Source organism: Acinonyx jubatus, chromosome A2 (genome assembly GCF_027475565.1).
Source record: "Acinonyx jubatus isolate Ajub_Pintada_27869175 chromosome A2, VMU_Ajub_asm_v1.0, whole genome shotgun sequence".
Taxonomy (NCBI): Eukaryota; Metazoa; Chordata; class Mammalia; order Carnivora; family Felidae; genus Acinonyx; species Acinonyx jubatus.
This window is the reverse complement of record NC_069383.1, coordinates 124,455,120-124,478,304: the sequence shown is the minus strand read 5'-3', so window position 1 is coordinate 124,478,304 and position 23,185 is coordinate 124,455,120. Positions and strand designations below refer to the sequence as shown.

The window sequence follows — 23,185 nt, the reverse complement described above, 5'->3', positions numbered from 1 at the left end:
TTTCTACAACCATTATTGCTCATGGTTATTTACTTTGCCAGTGATAATGTTCTTGGATGAAAGGTGTTTGATTATAATCTGAATTCCTTTTCTTTCATATTTATATACCAATCAGAAGTCTTTATTAATATCAGGGTTTAGGGGAAACACTTTTTCTCATTATTTTTAAACTTTCACACAGAAGTTTTTAGGTAAATGCATTTAAATAATTATACCCCTGATTAAAATGTTATAAATATTTTTGTAATACTTTCAATTTATTTTTATATACATGTGAATTATTTTCAACATACTACCCCAAAAATTGGGCCCAAGTTTTTAAAATAGCAGTTTTGGTTTTTTGTTGTTGTTGTTGTTGTTTTTTCTTTCTGAATTGGCATCATAGTTTTACACATCAGGTTCAAACTCTTCACAACTGTCTTTGCATGATGAATTAATTCTCACCTTCATCCATGTTCAAGCTCTAGGTGCATGTTTCCCAGTGCTTTTTAGAAGTAACTCAAGCCTTTATCGTAATATACCCTGGTCTTTTTTAAAGATTGCCCTTTAATTTTGTGAACGAGTGTCTTTCAGTGTAGTCTCCTCCCAGTTAGAATACAGATCATCATGTAAAATATCACCTCCCCTCTTGTCACTGAAATCTTGAATTATAGCAATTGCTTTGCGGCTGCCACCATTTCCTGACTGCTTCTACCAACATCGCCGTGACCCTTGAGAACAGAACATTGAGTTTACTACTGAGTTTGCAACATGTTCTTCAGTCCCAAAGGGTTGTTCCTGTCATGGAAGTCATTTAATTGTATGATTCTATCATTGCATTACTAATTGGTTGCTAACTGATTGTTTTTACATCCTTTTGCCAACCTTCTGTCTCAAAGCTAAGAGTTTTGTTTACTCTGGATTTGGGTTAAATTCAGTTGCCATGTACAGACGGTATCTCGTTTCTCAGAATTCAAATCCTAAGAAAATCCTGAAAATAGATAATGGTGTTTGGTTTAATTCCAGGACCTCTGAATATTCAATGAATGATATTCTTTAGAAGACTAAATGCATGAAATTTTATGATTTTTTTTTATTCAGTCATAAAAGTCTTGGTTTAGGTTTGTGAAAAAAAAAAAAAACTACAGCAGTGAGTCTAAATTTCTACACAGCACATCAGTAAACCTGGTATACTGCTTCTTTTAAACTGCATGGACGTAAGAGTACTTAAATTCTTATTTCTGGTCAGCAGGGCACAAAAAATGTTGTGCTTCAGTCATGTCCTGAAGATCAAATATTAAATAAAACACCTTTTGAAAAGGCAGTTTGCAACAAAATATAAAGTGCAACAAATCTTTCGCTCATGTAAAAAAAAAAAAAAAAAAAAACCAATGCAGTTACCTCTTGAGCAAACGTCTGGGCAAAACAGAGGTTTGTTCTATCAGAGGAAATTGGCCTAATGCCTGAGCTAGCAGACCAAGTCACCAAGGAACTGAATACTGCCTTTGGCTGACATATCAAGCATTGAATAAAAAAAGAAATAGCTTAATCAACCTTAGCTGAAAAAAAAAAATCACCTTCTCTAGACGCAAAAAAAAAAAAAAAATTCATCTATTAACTCTGCCCTCCGTGAACAGTGTGAGGGTATTTCCTGTGAGAAAACTGTACTTCCATGGCAGAGGCCATGTGCTGGAATATGGGTGTTGAAAGAGAGTTGATCTGTACACCAAGAGTTCAAATGCGTCCTTAACCTCAGGGCCTCCTACCATGTTGTTTCTGGTGCCTCTCCTCACAGCTTTTCATTGTGCACATTCCTGGGATCAGATACATCTCACAGGAGTCATCTTAGGTGTCCCCACAACATGGTCACTGAGCTCCTAGCATTTTTTCTAGATTCTCAAACCTTTTCGTATGTTATCTGCAAGTAGAAAGCATGGGTAATTAGAGCCAGTGTGAATGCTAAGCCGTGAAGTCTGAATCAAACACATTGCCTGAATCATGTGTGCTTGAAATTCATGTTTGAAAACCCAAAGTGAATATCAAAGCAACACTCCATTTTTGTTAGGGCAGTCATCCAGGTCATGAATGTGGGAATGAGGACTGGTCACACATCGGTGCTGTAAGTCAGCAATAATCAAATTCTAGATTCCTAGTATTCTGATGTTATGTGATTAATTTGTCCAAAATTTATCTTTTTGTTTCTTCAGCTCTCTTGTAGCGTGATTTCATTCATTTGAAGTTTTACCACTGAGAAGTGTATTCAGTGCTTGGAGAAAATTGGAAAGTGTAATGGAAAGTGCCAAGGAAGTTATAACCAAGTTTGTAAATTTCTCTTGTGTTAGGGTAGGAATGCTGGAGTTATTAGACTTGAGTTCTTAGCCACATACAAGGTAGATCAAGGTCCTTGGGTATCAGTTCCTGCTTCTAATTTAACCACTCTGTATTTTCATAAAGACTCTTTACCTTGGGGCGCCTGGGTGGCGCAGTCGGTTAAGCATCCGACTTCAGCCAGGTCACGATCTCGCGGTCCGTGAGTTCGAGACCCGCGTCGGGCTCTGGGCTGAGGGCTCAGAGCCTGGAGCCTGTTTCCGATTCTGTGTCTCCCTCTCTGTCTGCCCCTCCCCCATTCATGCTCTGTCTCTCTCTGTCCCCAAAATAAATAAACGTTGAAAAAAAAAATTAAAAAAAAAAAGACTCTTTACCTTGTATGTCCCTTCTGGTACCATTTCTTAGTTTATTTTTATGTTCTATATATTAGTTTCCTATGGCTTCTCTCTCAAATTACCTTTGTCTTGAGGGCTTAAAAGAACACACATTTATTCTCTGACAGTACAGGAGATAAGAAATCCAAGATCACTTTCACTAGGAATGATGGTTATATGTGTTGTCTTGACTGGGCCATGAGGAGCCCAGATATTTGGCCAACCATCATTCTAGGTGTTTCTGTGAGGGTGTTTTTGGATGAAATTAACATTTATCAGAAGATTTAGTAAATCAGATGGCTCTTCATAATGTGATTGGGCCTTGTCTGAACATTTGAAGACCGGAAAAGAACAGAATGTACTGATCCTTCCTGAGTAAGATGGTATTTTTTTCTGCCTGATGGCCTTTCAAATGGGACATGGGGTGGGGGGGGGGGGTGGGGAGCACCTGGTTGGCTCAGTCTGTTAAGCATCCAACTCTTGATTTTTGCTTAGGTCACAGTCTTACAGTTCGTGGGTTCAAGCGCTGCATCGGGCTCTGCACTGACAGCACAGAGCCTGCTTGGGATTCTCTCTCTCTTTCTCTCTGCCCCTTCCTGGCTCATACTGTCTCTCTCTGAAATAATAAAACTTAAAAAAATAAATAAATAAACTGGGGCGCTAGCTTTTTTCCTACCTTTGGACTTAAACTGACACATCTGCTCTTCTTGGATCTTGAGCTTGTTGGCCTTTGGACTGAAACTACAGCATTGGCTCTCCTGGTTCTTAGACTTTTGGACTCGAACTGGAACTTAACCACCAGCTCCTGAGTCCCCAGTTTGCTAACTCACCCTCCCAATCTTGGGACTTCCATAACTGCATAAGCTAATTTCTTATAATAAGTCATGTATATGATACAATGTATGAAATAATGTATATGAAATATATAATCTGTCATATATGAAACAAACACACATAGAGTTGACCCATGAACAACACAGGGAGGGGCTTGGGGTGCCACCCTCATGCAGTTGAAGATCTATGTATAACTTTTGACTCTCCAAAAACTTAACTACTAATAGCCTGCTTTTGACCCAAAGCCTTACTGATAACATAAAAGGTCAATTAACACATTTTATGTGTTACATGTATTAGAGACTGTATTCTTACAATAAAGTAAGCTAGGGGAAAGAAAATTTTATTAAAGTTATAAGGAAGAGAAAATACATTTATAGTCCTATACTGCATTTGACAAAAATCTGCATGTAAATGAACCCGCACAGTTCAAACCTGTGTTGTTCAAAGGAGAGGATGGATGGATGGACAGATATATAATAGACAGATAGATATATGGATAGATAGATGATAGTATTTGGATGGATAGATAGATAGATAGATAGATAGATAGATAGATAATAGATAGGTGATAGTATGTAGATGGATAGATGGATAGATAGCTGTAGCTCTGTTGCTTTATCTCTGTCACTACCTATATCTATACATCCTGTATATGTTTATCTGGAGAACACTGAGCAGTATACTGGGTTTAGGGAAGAATCCATTTCCTTCCTTTTCCAGCTTCTAAAGCTCTGTTGCCTGAAATCCTTGGCTCACAGTTCCTTCCTCCATTTCCCTCTGCTTCAGGAAGAAGCTGTGTAGCATCTTGCTTCCATTGTAACGTCGCCTTCTTGAGTCAAAAACACCTTCTGCCTCCCTCCTATAAATTTAGGGCCACTGGTTAATCCAAGATTATCTCCCCATCTCAAAACCTTTAATTTAATCACATGGACAAAGTCTCTTTGTCTTCTAAGGTGACATTCACCGGCTTCATGGATTAGGACCTGGATATCTGTGGGAGCCATTATTCAACATAACACATTCTACTGTGCTATTTTTTTAAAAGATTATACTGATTACAGGTGGTAGAAATCCAGTTAGAGTTTGCTTAATCAAAAAAAGGAGATTGATTATAAGGAGATGGGAAGATACAAGTAGCTAAAGCCCCGGGAGAGAGCAGGGAATAACTAACTTCAAAGAAGTGAACAGTATTACAGGCCTTCAACTTTCCTCCGTGTTCCTTCGTACACATCCGTATATTTAATAACTTCTCTCTCTCTCTCTCTCTCTCTCTCTCTCTCTCTCTCTCTCTCTGTATAGATTTTCTCTGTTCTTCTGACCGTCACATTACCAATTTTCCTGAGATTAGCTGCATGGTTGGAGACGTGGCTGCTGACAAGCTGACATACTGTCCCTGATCCCAAATTCAAAAATGTAGAAAAGACATTATTAGTTAGCTCACTCTATGTAGTAAGTCTTGGGGCAGTGAACTCAAGCATCAGAATAAGGTCCCTTTTAACAAGATTGGTTCCTCTTCAGCCATTTGAATATGCAAGGGGGACAGAAATGTCAGTGACTGGAAAGTGGCAAGGTTATCATTGAAAAGACAATTAGGCAGGTGTCCTCCAAAATTTATTCTTGAAAAAAAAAAAGCTTTTTAGGGTCTGGGATAGGGATAACACTTTGCAATGGTAAGATTTCATATGAAATTACTCTGTCATGATCTATTAAATTGGTAAGCATTATTTTTTATAGATGACATTAAAATTCAGAAATGTTACATAACCTGTAAAAATTGGCTAACACTGGTCTCCTAGTTTTAGGATTATTATTCCTTTCTTCAAGTAACTGAATTAGAGTTGAAACAGTAAACTAAGAGTTAGGCAGCCTGGGCCGATATTTTGTCTTTGCTATTTACTAGCAGTTATCCTAAAAAAGTTATTTAAATCCTCCCAACTTTAGTTTCCTCTTCTCTAAAATAGGTATAAAAATAGCTTGCCCCTACAGCTATGTTCTGAAGTTTAGGTGATATAATTTAAGTAAGTCTCTATATAGTTGGTATTAAAAATAAATAAATAAATGGCAGATCATCTTCCTCTGATTATTTGTTACAGTGTAGAATTGTCCTATTTTGCAAAGCATTATAGTAGAGTTCCTAACTCAGGCTAGTATTCACTAAGAAGTTAAAGCAGATTAAAAGTTGCTGTTTGAGTGTCAATGTCTGTGATATATGTATTTTGGTACTGCTAATTATTGTCAGAAGGGGGCATTTTCCAGGAACACGTTTCCTGGGTATTGAGGTGGGCTGGAATATGCCAGAGGGCTCAAGTTCTGGATGGAAATCCAGAGCAGCTGTTTGATAGGACTGATGCATACTTATACTGTCTTTCAAGTGTAATCTCTTCATTGAATTTTTTCCTGCCAGGAGGGAAAGGCAACCCCTCCGTGTAATAGAGCCATTGGCGGCAATGATCTGAAAGCAAACTGGTAGAGAGGGAATAAGAAGATGAGAGCTGGTGTCTTAGGCATTATTATAAGAAGATGATGTGGGTAATGTTCTATTAACGGTTCCAAAATGCATGATTCTTTATTTAATGGAAATTTTAAAATGGCATGGGATGTTTCTCTACAAAATAGATGAATGTTAGACACATTGCTTTGTGTTAATATTTCCCTCTGCTCTCTTTGAGGCATGTGCTCATTGGATAGATCAACTCAGAAGTTAAAGAGTAACCTTGGAAGTCGGACTAGTTAATATGCGTTAGGTTGGATAAGCTTGTGGGAAATATTTTGTAAAATGGTAAAGATTAAAATTACTGGAAGCATGGAAGTTTATCCTCTAAGGTTTGCACAGTAGCACAACTAGTAGCTTTTAAAATACTTTTTTTATTTTGTTACCTGTTTCCTTTGGATTGTCGCTCATACATTTGAATAACACACTTTTCTCTCTCTCTCTCTCTCAAGGGCAACCATAATTGTTGCTTAATTACATATGCAGCCTATGTTTTCTTGTCTGGTGGATTTCAGCCAATTCAGATCATATGCATTCTATAGAGAAAGTAAATAAGAAGTCTTGAAGTAAAGTCTTAAAGATTTTATTAAATCATTAAATAAAGGCAAAGAGAATAAATCAAGTCAAAATTATGTAAAAAAAATATGACTAGTAATTGTATAAGCTTTTAAAAGTTGGAACTTAAAATAAGAAAGGTACTAAATAGATTCATAAACTCAGTGAAAAAAACTACATTAATTAGATTTTTAAAACATCTGGTGGAAAAATATAAAATAAATTAACGTTGAAAATCTTAATTATTGTTTGAGATCATAAAGATAAAATATTTAAAGTTGCTATTTTTACTGTTTATTTGATTAGTGTGTTTCTCATAGCCAATAAATCTTTGGAAAATGACAAAATTAGAAATGTGTTAATGCATTGAGGTAGCCAGCCATTTTATATTCTATGGATTGAAAGAGTGTATATGCTGACACATTATGTCAGCTCTTAAGAACTGCTACAAGAACTTTTAGTTGTAGACAAGATGGAGTAAATGTACCTTTCCTTTCTGCTGATTACAGCTGAAAATCCTGGGCACAAAACATGAGGCAACGCTGGGAAGGTTTGCCCATAAACATTCAGGAAGGTAGAGAGACAAAGGCAGACTAGTCTTGAGGGACTTGAGGAATGACGGAGTGGCTTGTTCTTTGGGAGTTTTGTTGTTCCCTTTATCATCACAGCTTGGGAACTAGCGGAGCCCACAACCCAGAAACACCAGCAGATGCAGACAAAAAAGTCCCATGCCAAAGGAAGAGGGAAAAGTCAGCCTAAAGGGCAGATGCCTTTCAACTAAACTTACCCTAATTTAGGGAAGAAGGCAGTGTCCCTCCTTCTCCACTCACTGGGTGCTGTGGGGACTACCGGGCAGAGCTGTCAGCTGTTGGCAGTCATTACCCTTCTGTTCCATGTTCAGGAAAACTTGTTCACAGTACCCATCTCCTAGTCTTAAGTAGACTCCTAGTTATCCCATCCAATGAGATTTTGCTTTCAATAACTATGTTTTTCATTTCTCTAATAGTTTCTTTCTTAAAAGAATGGTACCTGTCTTTCTTTTTTTTTAATTTTGTTTTTAATTTATTTATTTTGAGAGAGACAGAGCCAGTGTGAGTTGGGGAGAGGTAGAGAGAGATAGAGAGAGAATCCCAAGCAGGCTCCACACTCAGTTCAGAGCCCAACGTGAGGCTCAAACCCATGAAACCATGAGATCATGACCTAAGCGGACACCAAGAGTTGGATGCTTAACTGACTGAGACACCCAGGCACCCCAGAACTGTACCTTTCTTAAAATATCCTGCCTTCATTGTAAAACATACATTTCTTCTTTTATCTCTTCGAAATAGCCAGGTAATGGATTTAAGATATTTTGTGCTTTTATCTGTGAGCTTATGTTCAACAAGAGTTCATTTTGTGTTTGTGTTACACATGTATGGGGTATGGAAGCATACCTATGGCACTCTTCAAGGTTCCAGACCACTATTTATTTTAGTTTCTGTTCCAGGCAGATGTCCTGGATCTAATCCAGGATTTAACTGATTCAAGGTTGTTGGGTCCAGTGGAAACCTTGAGACCCCTCCTCCCTGGCTGGCTCTGAAGTCCAATATTTGTCTTCTCGGCATGGTGAGTCGCTGATAGTACATCTTTGCTTTTGAACCATTGTTTCTCTCTCTCTCTCTCTCTCTCTCTCTCTGTCATTCTTCCTTTCTCTCTCTTGCTTTCTTTTGATGAGTGTTTTCATAGTATGTATTTTCATCTCTCAGCCTTTCTGTATGCTTATATTTAAGGTTTATGCCATGTAAAAGCATATGGTTGGAATGTTTTCTTCAAATTAAATATGAAAATTTTTATTTTAAATTTGTTACACAATATTTTATTCAAACTCATAATATATAACATAATTAGGTTATAAAGCAAAAATGAACACCTCGAAATCCACCCTACAACCGAAGAACTGGAATGTTATCTAATATATTTGAAATTACTTTTATGTCCTGTCCTGATCCCATCTCTTTGCCTCCCCCCATTCTTTTATTTCTGAATAATGACACATATAGACTGTACAGTTGAGCTCCTGGCACTGGGAGTCACTTGTTTTTAAAAGAAGTCAGGGAGATGTCAATTCTCAGTTAAAACAGAGTATCAATTGGCCTAATAATTCAGATTTCCACATGAAGGCTGTCTACCTATCAAAAATGTCTTGAAATCTTTTTGTACTTCTCCTTACATTGTTAAGATACCATCCAATTAGCAATGAGAAAGAGTAAATAGTCAAATGTTTCCAGATTGCTGCATGGAAAGCAGTTATTTACAAGTTCTTTAAGCAGTTCATGGTAATAAGGTGAACGTAGCCCATTTAAGAAGACCTATATTTCAGCTGGATTAAGACACCAGTGATATTCTCTCAGACTTTGTGTTTTCTTTTTTTTTTTTTCCTTACCCTAGCAGTTGCTGTGGCAACCGGCCACAGGCAGGTGTAACCCTAGGGCAACACTCCTAGCTGTGCCTAGAATCTCTTTTGCTTTCCACCCTAGCAGTTTTCTGTCACTTCTTACTGGGCTGTCTGTGGGAAACCACTCAGCCATTCGGAAGCCTTCAAAATCAGGCAGTATGATGTAGTGTGCACTTCCTGGGTCTGCTCTTGATGAGTGGGGTGAGAGGCTTGGATAAATACTCTCTTCCTTTGCCCTTCAGGTAGAGCCCCCTGAGCTGCGCTTTACAGGGCTCCTCCAGGTGTCCCCAGGGGGGAATGAGCCCCAGTTACCCACAACAGCTCAAGTCCGCCAGCCGACATTGGTTCACAGTGGCCCAGTTTGTCCTTCTCTTGCCCCCCATTCCTGTTCCTTGGGGTCACTTCCCCAAACAAGCCCTCCTTCCCCGAGCCAGTAATCTCTGGTTCTGCTTTCATGGAGGTGGCATAGGAACATAGGCTAAGACGGAGCTCATATGAATAATTTTCGCCTTCTTCTAAATACTTCAAACATGAGCACTTTGCTTTGACAAATGTAGCAGATAATTTATGGTTAGTAACTACAAGGGATGGCTTGGGTCTTTGTCATGAAGTAAGTTGCTGTGGCAGTTGTCTGAATAGCAGTTAACCTCTCTCCTAGGTGTGTGCTCGTATGCACACGTGCATGTGTGTTAACATTGTCTTTATGCAAAGTAGCAAAACTGATACTAAATTTGTGTAAAAGAACATTTTCCTCATTGAATTAATAGCCACTGAAAACTTACTTTCTGCTGTGCACTGTGTTAAGCACAGAGTTAAAGATATAAGAGACATTACCATTGACCTCAATAATTTTATAGTTTACTGGGAAAGACAGATGAATAAGCCATGGGTTCTAATGCAGTGTGATAGGTCTCCTTGTTTATGGGGTTGCCGAGGAAATACACACATGGGTATTAGAGAGGGTTTGTGAGACAAAGGTATTTTTTGGTAGAGTTCTGAAAAGTAATGATAACAATAAGAATAGTTACCCTTCTGGTGTGGGCTATGTGTTAGTAGGTACTAATGGTTTACCTGCATTACTTGATTTACTAACAGCCTTGTGTAACAGAATCTAGTAACATTCCCATATGGCAAAGATGGAAAGCAAGAGTTAGAGAAGTTCAAATTCCTGCCCCAAACATGAGTAAGAATCAGCCTGGTGTAGACAGAGGAATGGAATAATGGATATTTGAAGAAATTATTCAAACCTGTTATTTAGGGAGACTGAGGCCAACTCTTCTTAAATTTAGAACCTAGGAGGTTGGTAGGAGATGGGAGGAGAGGGAAAGCCAGGAGCCAAGTCATAAAGTGTCTTGTCTATAATACTGAGTCGCTTGAAAGCTATTCGAAGACAGTGTCTGGAAGATATAAAGCAGAAGTTAGACCTGCTCAGATCTGTGTTTTCGGGGGGAAACTATCACCCTGTAATGAATGATGAAGGTACAAGATACGATTCCATGAGACAAATCTAATGGGGTGTTTTTGCTACATGCTAACCTGTTTTTCTCTCAGCCCCTCACCTGCACTTCCATGTTTGCTGGGCACGGAACACCGAATGTTCTACTTCTGCTTTTCCAGCTAGTTCCCTGTTGGGTCTGCCAGTAGAGGACGGGAGACTGAAAGGCTGGTGGAAATTAAAAGGGATTTGTTCCTTCCTGCCTTGTTCTTTCGGTGTTGTCATCTCCACAAGCCCTGCACCACGGCAGAAGCCCTGCTTCGAGCCTGTAGCTTCTGCCAATGCTCTCAGAACCAGGCTCATCATGATGGAAAGTGAAATAAGGCATAGGCAGTGAGGATGCTCTATGTCAGGTTTTTTTTTTTCATGGAAAATTATATAGATCTCTTTTCCTTATAGAATATTAAAAGAAAACAAAACTTGGGGCGCCCGAGTACTCAATCAGTTAAGTGTCCAACTCATAACTTTGGCTCAGGTCATGACTTCACAGTTAGTGAGTTCGAGCCCCACATCAGGCTCTGTGCTGACAGCCTGGATGGAGCCTGCTTGGGATTCTGTCTCCCTGTCTCTCTACCGCTCCCCCTCTTGCTCTCTGTCTCTCTCTTAAGATAAGATAAGATAAGATAAGATAAGATAAGATAAGATAACAAAAATTTGTAGAAATCCAATAGTCACTTATGCAAAGTGAAGGAAGTTTGTGATGTTTCAGTAATTGGACATATATGTAAAATATTTAATGTTTCTTCACTCACATATGTATTTATTTTTCAAAACTATGTATCATAGCTTGCAAAGTGCCAAAGAATTTGTTATGTGGATACAGCCATTTATAGCCATTCTTTTGTGCAGCTACTATTTCAGTGCAGGGAGAGAAAGAGAAACTAAAACCAGGGAGTAGTTCTATAAATAAATAAGATACTCTGATATAAGGAGAAATGTTACAAAGGTGATGAACATGAGCAACAGGGTAAAATGTGTATTGGTTAGTGATGTGTTTTGCTGCAGGTTGCCATAAAAAAAGAATTAAGCACATGTTTATAGATTACAAGAAGCTGGGAAGTAATTGATCTCAGGGATGGTCTGTCAGCAGCTTAAATGCAGCTTAGGAGTGCCATTTAAGATTGAAGCTATTGCTAACTTTCAGCTTTACCATTTTTTTGTGTGTTGACCACTGGTTCTCATATCTGTCTACTTATGACTACAAGATGGTTCTCATACCTAAAAACAAGATATGTTCATGCCAGGGAGTGAAGCAGAAAGGAAAAGGCAGGGACAAATCTAGGTGGGAGTCTTAGCTCTTAGGAATAGAACCAGCAGCACTAGTAGAAAGAACCAACTGTGAGTTTGCTTGTGAATTTGTGCGAGTGTGTGTGCCTTTTGTTAAAAAATGAATGTGTGTATGCTCAGAATTTCCTTTCTCAAATTACTACATAGTTTGCATGATTTTTAGTATTTCTATAACAAAGAGCATTAGCTTGATACTTTATTATTCCCCCCCAAAAAAACTCTGCAACTGTTGTTGAATCATAGGTGCTAAGAGGTTATTAATAACGCTCCCAAGATATGATGCTTGCAATACTAGTGATGCCATTCAGCTTTATATATGTGCTGAAGAAGTTGGCAAAATCCCAAGTCTGACAATTCACTTCCATATGGGAGCTAGCCACTGGAGGAGGTATGGATATCCCAGCAAAATGACCTTCTGGTCTTGATTATCTGGATAACCTTGGGTTGTAGATTAATAGTTTTTCAGCGTACTGTCTTTCTGGAAATGGGTATAATTAAACTTGTCACTCAAGGGTACTGTATGATTTAATCACTTAATATTAAGTAAAGCTCTCTGATATCCTTAAGCAAAGGATCCTATGCAGATGCAGAATATCATTATGAAGACACAATTTTAGCATCTTGCTGAGCTTTGAGAAATTACACTACGCAGTCTTTTTCTAATACCCACAGAAAGCTGCCCTGTAAATTTTATTATTTATAAAGCATTTCAGCATATATTTAAACACATTTTAAAGGCATACAATTAGGGTAGAAATTGAGACATTAACAAAAATGTCTTTGAACATTTGTTTTTGACAGTGGATAACATTAAAACTTTTTAGACTTGTCATTTATTCTGTTTACACATAGCCTCACATGTACCTTTTATTTAACAGTGATCCATTCACAGTAGCATTTGAAAAATTTAGAACAGGTCAAATGCCTACTTCTCCTGGAGTAAATTCATTTCCATATACCTCTAAATAATTTTTATTTGTATTTACCTGTCTATTATGTAAGGATTATAAATACATATTGGTAAAAGTCAAAACACTATAGATTTAAATGCAAAGGCAATAGTCTAATTTAATAAAATATTTGAATAGTCTAGCAAATATCTATTTCTTGAAGCACTTGAGAGAAATTTCACCAGGGATAGAAAAACCTTACCAAGATCAAAGATTTGTGGGAAAGGAAAGAAAGCAATGGTGAGGGTAATGATCCCATACCCCTGCCCTAGACCACATTGCTTCCCTGTATGCTAACAGCATTCTTAATGATTTCTGTAGGCTTTGAAAGCTTAATAAGCAAGAGTACACACATATTTTATGCCTATGGTGAATAAGTAGCTTTATGTACACAGATGATTACAAATGTATCATTTCCAACCTCTATTTCAAGAGAAAAATATAACTTTTTCCCTGGCAATTTGAAGAGCTGTGTTGTATAGTGAATTACAATAAAAACTTGAAGTACAAAAACATATCTCTTACTAATGCTTCCATGAACCATGCTGTTTCTCAGTGAGTGTTTGACATTTATATATCTACAGTACATAGATATTCTACAAGGCTAGACACTGGGGAAAAATATACCCAGTAGGTATTGCACATATATTCTCTATTCTGTTTATAAAAAGAAGTGACATAGTAACACTATGTCTTGCAGTAGTAACCAAAAATCACATATTTGCATCAGAACTGTTCAGTATATGACCATTGTTTTTGTATATTAGCTCTGACACTTTGGGTTGATATATTTACATTAGAAATTTGATAAATGGAGCAGGACATTAGTTATTATTATTTATTTAAATTTTGCTCAAGAGGCATCTATAATCATCTCATGTTCCGAGTGTTGGAAATTTGGTAAATTATACACCTGTAATCAGAGAACGTGTTGTCTTATGGAAAGAAATGAGAGACAGATACCAGGAATTTCAGAAAGGTGAAAAGGAAAAAGAAACTATTATGACCATATTATGATCAATAGTGTTTGACTATTTCTAAGGCAAAAGTGCCTCTAGATAAACAAAAAAAAAATGAGGGACAGGAGAGGTGATCTAAAGCTTACCAAATGACCAAAGCTATGTTGACTTCAGAAAGTATTTCAGGGGCGCCTGGGTGGCTCAGTTGGTTAAGCGCCAACTTCGGCCCAGGTCATGATCTCATGGTTTGTGGGTTCGAGCCCTGCATCTGGCTCTGTGCTGACAGCTCAGAGACTGGAGCCTGCTTCGGATTCTGTCTCCCTCTCTCTCCGCTCCTTCCCTACTTGTGCTCTGTCTCTCTCTGTCTCTCAAAATTAAACATTAAAAAAAATTTAAAAAAAAGAAGTATTTCAGATAAAAGTTATAATCTTGTCAATTGGGGGCTATTGCTTATTCTTCACATCAAACCTTGCTTTTTTTTTTTTAAACAATTGGTTTGCGTTTGGCACACTGGCATAGTTTGTTTCTTCTACACTTTGTTGAATAGCAATTAAAGAAAAATTTAATTGGTTGCCAACAAATTTCACATAAGAATGTAACGTCCAGCTTGTCTTCTCGGGCAGTCCTAAGCCTGTATTTGCCTGAGTAGCTGTTAGGCTTGAGTATCGGATGACACATGTGGGTATTGAGATGGGTGATGACAACCCAGGACTCCCCATTATCCCTTTGTTCTGATTCAGTCCCTTCATTTACTTTCTGCAGCTGAACCTTCGGTCTGTGTTCAGGACCGCTAGTTTATAGAAAACTTCCAGTTTCCAGATGTTGTCTCTGTTTCATTCTACCCATGTTGAAGATTATGTTTCAATCTTCACTCAGCAATTCTGATATTCTAACAATAGCTATCATTTACTGAGCATCATCTGTGTCAGAGGTTGGCAGGTTTTATCTAAAAAGAAAAAGAGAGTAAACAATTTAGGCCTTGTGGGCCATATGGCCTCTGTGACAACTAGTCACTTCTGCAAAAGCAACTATAGATAGCAAATAAATGATGAGTGCAGTCCTGCATCAATAAAAGTTAATCTATGGACACTGAAATTTGAATTTCATATAATTTTTGCCTAATATTTAATATTTAATTATTCTTTGATTTCTTTGCAACTCTTCAAAAATGTAAAAATCCGGGGTGGCTGGGTAGCTCAGTCGGTTGAGCGTCCGACTTCGGCTCAGGTCATGATCTCGCGGTCTGTGGGTTTGAGCCCCGTGTCGGGCTCTTTGCTGACAGCTCAGAGGTTGGAGCCTGCTTCAGATTCTGTGTCTCCCTCTCTTCCTGCCCCTCCCCGCTCATGCTCTGTCTCTCTCTGTCTCTGTCAAAAATAAGTTAACATTAAAAAAATTTTTTTAACAAATGTAAAAATCCTTCCTAGCTTTCAGGCCATTCACAATAAGTGGGGCCCAGTTGGCCTGTGGGCCTTAATTTGCCCAGCCCTACTCTGTGCTCTGGTAACTCTAATTTCTACTCCTGACAATTGTGGGACATAATCATTACTATTTCATTTTACAGTTAGAAAGGTATGTTACCGAAAAGTGTGGATCTAGTCAATCTTGAGCCCAAATCATTGAGTTGGGAGGAGGTTGGTAGTGGCAGTGCTAGGTCTTTGATAACTCTGATTCTTATAGTCAGGACACGATGGATACTTTTAAGGATAAACTATGCAATCAATGAAATTGTTAAATATTGGTTAAAAGATAAGTATGGACTAAAAGTTCTTTTCCAAACTGTTTGGCTTTCTGTTCTCTTCCATCTTCTACCTTCTAGGCGGTGTTCCAGTATGTCTACTTGTTTCCCAGAAGCACAGAAAGAAAAGGCTCTTTTGCATCAAGCATTTATTTATATTCCCTCTTGGCAACCTGGACTGTATCAGAATGCTTTGCTAAAGAGCAAGTGCAGGCATGTTGCCGAGTTTGGATTCTCTGGAGGAATGACTTCGTATTACCATTATTTCAGCCCAGTTGTAGTGTGTGTGAGTGTGTATTGTTTACATATGAGAGATTAAATCTTTCCACTTAGTGGTTTTAGTCAACGGACATAACCTCCAAGAATCCTTCAGTAGTTAAATCTTTCAATACAACTCAGAAACCCATCTCCCAAGATGCTCAGAAAGGCATTAAACAAAGACAGGGCTCTTCACTATGGAGAAAGCATTTTGCCCTTTAAAAAGAGCCCATCAGCAATATTGTGACCAACAAAAGGATCATTTCATGTATCCCTTTATCCACATTATTGCAGGGAAAGGATAATGGAAAATGAGCCCAACTATCTCAACTTACTACTCCATAACCGTAACAAGTAGTTACTGTTTGCCAGAAAACATAGTTCTTTTTGAAGTTGGCTCTTTTATCGTAAGTGAAGCCAGCTGTCCTATTTAATTCTTACAGATAATCCGAGGAAATGAATAGTCCACTTCAGCAGTGCACGTTCATCTGTGTTGTTTTCACAGCTACAGAGGGTAGAGGTTTCCCTTTTCCTTTCCTCTCAAAGCACAGAACACCTCCGCTTCTCATGAACCGGGACAGCCTTTGCTAATTGCAAAATTGTCTGGATTAGTCAGGCTTTGAAAAGAGTCAGTCATTCTGCCACAAATGATTACATTTATCTTTCAAAATCATTCCGAAAGTGCTTCATAAGGAATAACCAGATAGTATCTTAGAGTAGCACTCCATTTGTGGATCACTGCTGACTCAAAGAAGTAAAAGGAAAACTTGCTTTCAATAAGACACTTGAAACTTATTTGCACTAAAGCGTCTAAGATTTATATTGAGTCGGGTTTGAGTGATAGAAGCTGTGATTCCATGTGAACAGAATGAACAATTGGACAGATTTGCAGATCATTTCTTAGAAATGTGTCTGTTTGGGGCGCCTGGGTGGCGCAGTCGGTTAAGCGTCCGACTTCAGCCAGGTCACGATCTCGCGGTCCGTGAGTTCGAGCCCCGCGTCAGTCTCTGGGCTGATGGCTCGGAGCCTGGGGCCTGTTTCCGATTCTGTGTCTCCCTCTCTCTCTGCCCCTCCCCCGTTCATGCTCTGTCTCTCTCTGTCCCAAAAAAATAAATAAAAACGTTGAAAAAAAAATTAAAAAAAAAAAAAAAAGAAATGTGTCTGTTTGTTACACATGCTATTTGTCCAGGTTTGTGGAATCAGACTGCTTTTCTCTTTAGCAACACATTGTTAATGTGCTGGAGAAACCCAGTTAAGGCACTGATTGCTTTCAACCTGCTTCTAATATTTTTACCTCAAAGAGAAACTTATGAATACTGGAAGCAGAAAAGTCACTCACTAGCATCCAAAAGATAGAATATCTTCACTGACACGCATGCACACACCTGCACAACAGCTGGGCAGAAAAGTCACAAGAAATGGTAAATAGTTATACGTGTTCAATGGTGCACAGTTGAATATAAACTCTACTGCAACCAGGTGAGAAAACAATGTGGAGCCGACATTGGAGCCGACAGGGATGGTGTTCCAAAATGAATTGTTAAGACAAATAAAGGTAATAAATACATAACAACACGATGAAGTTGAGTTGTGAATGATGGGATCTTGTTTTTTATATGCGTACTATAAAGGTATATAGTATATAGAGTATAGTATAATATACTGTAGTAATAATGTATTTAGTAAGTTATGTAATATATCATTTTATAAATACATTTTATAAATTATGTAAAATATACACAAATTATGTAACTAGATAAGGTATATAATTGTATAAATTATATAATTTTATATTGTATATAATCTATATACAAACATTTGTGTATATTTAATTACATAATTACATATTTAAATAAATATATTTGATAATATTACAATTAAAATGAGCATATATTTAATTGTCTATCGATACTTGTATTTATATTTTAGTATCTTATGTACATACCGTAGAGGTTTTGCATGGAGTGTATGTCACAGTTGGCTGTTCTGGGCCAATCAAGTGGAGGTGTGTCGGTATGAGTACGTAGGGTCCAAGCTTTGAAGAGACATGGTGGGATGGATATCGTGGGGAGCATTGAAGACGTTTCTTTTTGACTTAATGTGTTCTTTGATTTTTCACCTCAAATATAGATTTATTTTGTAATAAAAATGAAGGGTCCAAAAATACGAACAACAGTTACTGTGCATGTGCAGATCTTAATAGAGCTCCTAGAGCAAAGAAGTTCCGCCTGAATCTAACCAGCTCTGGAACATCAGCTGGGAAAAATGAGAAGTAGCATTGCCCACTTTCATATAAACCTCAGAGAAGTGCTCTCCACACCTAGCATTTGTAACCCGTCTCTTGAGAATGTGTTAAGTACTTATGACATAGTTTTTAACTTCTGTAGACATATTGAGGTCTATTTCTTTTTTCTAGCCATACATCTTAAATGCTCTTAGATATGTTGAGTTTCAAAAATAAAAACTTATATTCCTAATGTGTGGGCAAAATGTTCAGTATATTGGGAAAACATTCAGCTTTCTTCGAGTTAAATAACATAACTGAAGTGTTTTGTTTTTCTTTGATTTTTATAGAGCTAGATAATTGTCTTTTCAATTTTGGGGCATGTGGGTGTATAAGGATATAAACCCATTCAAACCTGTTAAATTTGAAATTAAATGTTAATGGCTTGAACAACAGTAATGGCATATTCTGACAAGGAAACATCCTTTGTGATTGTAGACTAGAATGCCATACTTCCCTATAAATTCTAAGTCGTAATCTCCCATTCCTGTGGCCGTAATTGGCATAGTTTCTCTGGACCATTAAAGGGTCTTCCAGTAATTGTTGTTAAATTACTGAATCATAGATTTCTCAGCTTGATAATTAAAAATATTTCAAATGCCAAACTTACTTTTATAGATACTAAGTATTAAACCATTTGCTGTTAACTAGACCTGGCCTAGCTATTTTTAAAATTTTTTTCCACTTAGTCATTTTAGTTATGACTGTGAGGTGTAATTTATCAAAAGCACAATGAGAGGTTATCAAACTCTCATTTCAGTAAAAGAAAGAGGAACATTACCCTCAAGAGATAAATCTTTCATTAAACTTTACAAAGACCTTAAGCAGTGTCTACCCCATTTATCATTTCTAGTCTTTTAGAATGCACCAGCTGCCTATGTTTAGAAAGCAGTATAGGGCAGCCAGCCAACTTCAGGGTTGATGCCTGGTACATCGGATGGAATTTCTCTTCCATTTTTTTTACATGTTCGTTCATCTTAGAAAATAACTTTAAAATAAGCCATGTTTGGGGCTAAATTTTGGTAATGTACCAAACTATTTTTTGAACAGAATTTTTTTGTGTGATGGTAAAAATTACGTTATCACAAAGAAGAGTGTTTAAGAGAGGAAAAAAAAATCACTATTTTATATGCTCATTTAAAAAAATCTTATTTGATGTTTAGCATTCTTGTGACATAAAAATACCAACTTAAGGGGGTCTGGCTGGCTCAGTCAGTAGAGTGTGCACATCCGGATCTCACAATTGTGAGTTTGAGCCCCTTGTTGGGTGTCGAAATTACTTAAAAATAAAATCTTAAAAAAAAAAATACCAACTTGATGTATCTTTTTACTCTCAGTATGTGAGTAGAGCCTTTTATGTTTGCAGTCAATCTAAGTTACTTTCTTCAGAGCACCCATTACTATCTGAAATTGTCCTATTTCTTATATCTGTGTGCTTTTTGTAGTCTGCACCCCGCCCCCCCGAATCTAAGTTCCTTGAGAATAGAGACTTGGGCTGGTCTAGCTCCACTGCTGTATTCTGAACACCTAGCAGAATGCCTAACACATAGAATTCATTCAACATATATTTTTCAATATATGAATTGGATGAATCGATGGATGGATAGATGAATGAAAAAATTTTAATGCAATAGACCAAAAGACTATAAATCTCAAGAGCAGAAATAGTCCAAATTTTTGAAGCTTTTGTTGATTTTATATGCAAGGGCCATAACATGAAAACGATATTTTAAGGATCAATTGGATATTAAAGGACAACTTAGGAAACATCCATTCATATTATTGTTATTCCCTCATATTAGTATTGAAGTTTTCATTGCTATAATTTCTGCTTTTACCATCCATTCTCATTCAACAAGTTTATTTAAGATCCACCCTTTATTTACCGACTGTATTAGGCAGTGGAGTCCAAGACTGAAAAATATGAAGTCCTTTATCCTAGCAGAGGTCATAATTTTACTGGAAATATGGAAAAAATAAGTAAATAGATTATCACAAATGCATGTGGTAAAATGCTCTGATAGTAGCAAGTCAAGTGTGATGTAGTACAACAGAGGAGAGATATGTGTAAATGGGGGTGTCAGGGATGGCTTCTTGGGAGGTGGTATTGTAGATGAGTCAGGAATAATGAATGGGAGTAATCTAGGTGAAGAGATGGAAGTAGAAAGACAAGCAAGTGAAAACATTGTTCACAACATTCAGGCAATAAATGAGAGGATGTGAAGTGAGAATGGCAGGATGTGAGGAGAGACATGTAGTCTGGAGTGCGGAGGACTTTGTACCTTTAGACTCTTTATTGAGGATTGCAGTAAAGAGTAAGTCCTTGAAGGATTTCAAACAGAGTGACAATTATTTTTCATTTGCCTCTTCATCCAAAAAGTAGTTATCCAGCGTGTGCTTTACACAAGTCACTGTGGTAGGTGATGGATATATACAGAAAAATAATGCATACATCTGACACTTGGGAGACTCACAGACTTGTAAAAATGTGTTGCACTACACTGTTAGTTGGATATGAGTGTGGTGAAAAATGGTTGAGACACGAAAGAAAGTGTAGTTCAAAGGATATTTGCATTTTAGAAATATCACCCTGAGGCCAAAGTAGGGAATGATTTGAAAACCCATGATGGTACTGTTCTAGAGACCTAGGCTTGAACTAATGGAAGGATATAGAGGATGGTGAGAATGGACTCTCAATCCTGGAACATGTTAAAATGTAAGATGCCTACCTCCTCAGGTTAGTGCCAGGAGATTCCCAGCTTCCACCGAAACTCTCATGTCTCAGGAAACCCCTCAGACAGGGTGATCAATCAGTATGGTTGATCACTTTGGTTGAATGTTGGCAGTGAAGACGATGCTTTCTCTTTAGTATATGCCTTCAGAGACAGGTTGGCTGCTGGTGGTGTTTCCATCACATAGCAAATATTGGAGTGTCAACACATTAGTGAAAGAGGTGGGGTTAGGAGGTAAGGTTATGTTAAGGGTATGTTACTGTTGAACTGGAAATGCCCAAAAGAGAGCTAGACATGAATCCAAAGCTCAGGTAAATCATGTAGTTGAATGTCAATTTAGAAATCATCAACAAGAAGCTGTTCCGTAGGTAAGGAGACAAGTGGGCTCACACAGAGCCATGGGGAGTAGCAACAAACAGACGTTCCCTTTCAGAATGGGAGACTGTATTTAAGATATATGGTTTCCCTGACTTACATTTCAGCGTTAAATATAAATTTTTTAAAATTTTTATTTATTTTTGAGAGAGAGAGAGTGTGAGCCTGAGTGGAGGAGGGGTGGAGAGAGAGGGAGACACAGAATCCAAAGCAGGCCCCAGGCTCCGAGCTGTCAGCACAGAGCTTGACGCAGAGCTCGAACTTATGAACTGTGAGATGATGACCTGAACTGAAGTCGAACGCTCAATGGACTGAGCCACCCAGGCGCCCCTGCAGCATTAAATATAGACCAATATATTTTGTTTTATCTGGCTTAGCATTGTTTTTTTAATAACTTCTATAATTAAGAGTCTAATATTTGCTCTCATGGTTTTTAAAAACCAAACTAAATGATATAATAAACCATAACTTACTTAATGTTTAGTGTGTATGTACAATATATACCAAATCTAAAACTTCCATTTTCATCTTCTGTGGTTGCATTTGGCTTCTCTCAAAATCTCTATTAAACATCAAAAAGTCAGGGCACTTAATTGGCTCATTCGGTAGAGCATGCAATACCTCATCTCCAGGTTGTTGAGTTCAAGCCCCATGTTGAATATGGAGCTTACTAAATGAATGAATGAATGAATGAATGAATGAATGAATGAATGAATAACCAACCAAAGAGTTACAATTTACTTTAAAAGGACTGCCCAGGGGCGCCTGGGTGGCTCAGTCAGTTAGGCATCCAACTTCAGCTCAGGTCATGATCTCTCACTCCATGAGTTCGAGCCCCGTGTCGGGCTCTGTGCTGACGGCTCAGAGCCTGGAGCCTGCTTCAGATTCTGTGTCTCCCTCTCTCTCTGCCCCTCCCCTGCTCACGCTCTGTCTCCCTCTGTCTTTCAATAATAAATAAACGTTAAATAAAATTAAAAAAACATAAAGCAACAACTGAAAAAAGCTGTTAGTAACTGTATTCATAATTTTCTGAACAGTGTATGTGACTACCAAATTAAAATGAATATAATCAGAATAAAATATTTCAAACTGCTCATATGAAACTTTCTAAAGTGGTAACAACTTATTGTATTCAAGTTACTGTTGGCTGTCTAAAACCTTGTCAAGATTTTATTTTTCATGGATGAGTAATGTTCCAATGTGTGTGTGTGTGTGTGTGTCTGTGTGTTCATGTGTGTGTAGCCTGCTTCGGATTCTGTGTCTCCCTCTCTCTGTGCCCCTCCTCTGTTTTCACCCTTTCTCTCAAAAATACATAAATGTTAAAAAAATTTTTTTAATTTAAAAAATACACATATTTTCTCCTCTGCAGCTGAAATATACCTTTCATATGGCTCCATATGAGGTATACAAGTCCTTGCATCTCAGGTATTAATACCAGCCTCTGGTTGTTGAATGATCTGAGATAACACCTAAAATACAAGCTTGCCTTTCATAAAACCTAAATAAATAAATTATTTGGTGGACCAGTGAAGAAGTATTTGATACAGAACCAAGTCCTTTGAGGCAATATCAGAACTTATTTAGTTGATCTAGTTTATGTGGAGGCACACTGATATTAAATAATCAAGAATGCTGGGTTATGTAGAGTCCGAAGAAATAGTCAAGAAAATGAACTAAGGTATAAAATCCTTACAAGGTGAAGTAGGTTAGAAACATAGATTAAAACATGGTATATTCCTAAATATGAGAAATGGAAAATGCCTGAAGAATGGAACTGAAAACATAGGTATGAAAGCCAGGTGGCTCCCTAGACAGAATTAAAAAATTACAGAGTTGTTTCCAGATTTGAACCAACCATGGCTTGTTGCCAAGTACTATCAAGATTAAAAAAAAATGTCCTGAGGCAGTGTACCGGGGTGTTCCAATCTAGGGAATTTTATCTAGATGTTATTGTGACCTCCTATCAGAGGCAAGGATGGCAGTATAGGGTCAGAGTCTTAATCACTGTGAGTCTATACTTGGAATAACTAGGACTCCAAAACCTAAATGGAAGCTGTTTTTCCCAAGTTCTTCATTCAAGTCCTTAAAGGGTTTTAGGATTCCTTAAATGTG

The 23,185-nt window shown here is 37.6% G+C and overlaps 1 long non-coding RNA gene across 1 annotated transcript in view; it reads left to right on the top strand.

Annotated features, from left to right (window-relative positions):
* LOC113594667 (uncharacterized) overlaps positions 1-23,185 on the top strand; it is a 367,494-nt gene that overhangs the window by 155,668 nt on the left and 188,641 nt on the right. The window contains exon 2 of the long non-coding RNA XR_008297029.1: positions 8,051-8,169. This is a non-coding gene — a long non-coding RNA (uncharacterized LOC113594667). The remainder of the gene's footprint in view (positions 1-8,050; positions 8,170-23,185) is intronic.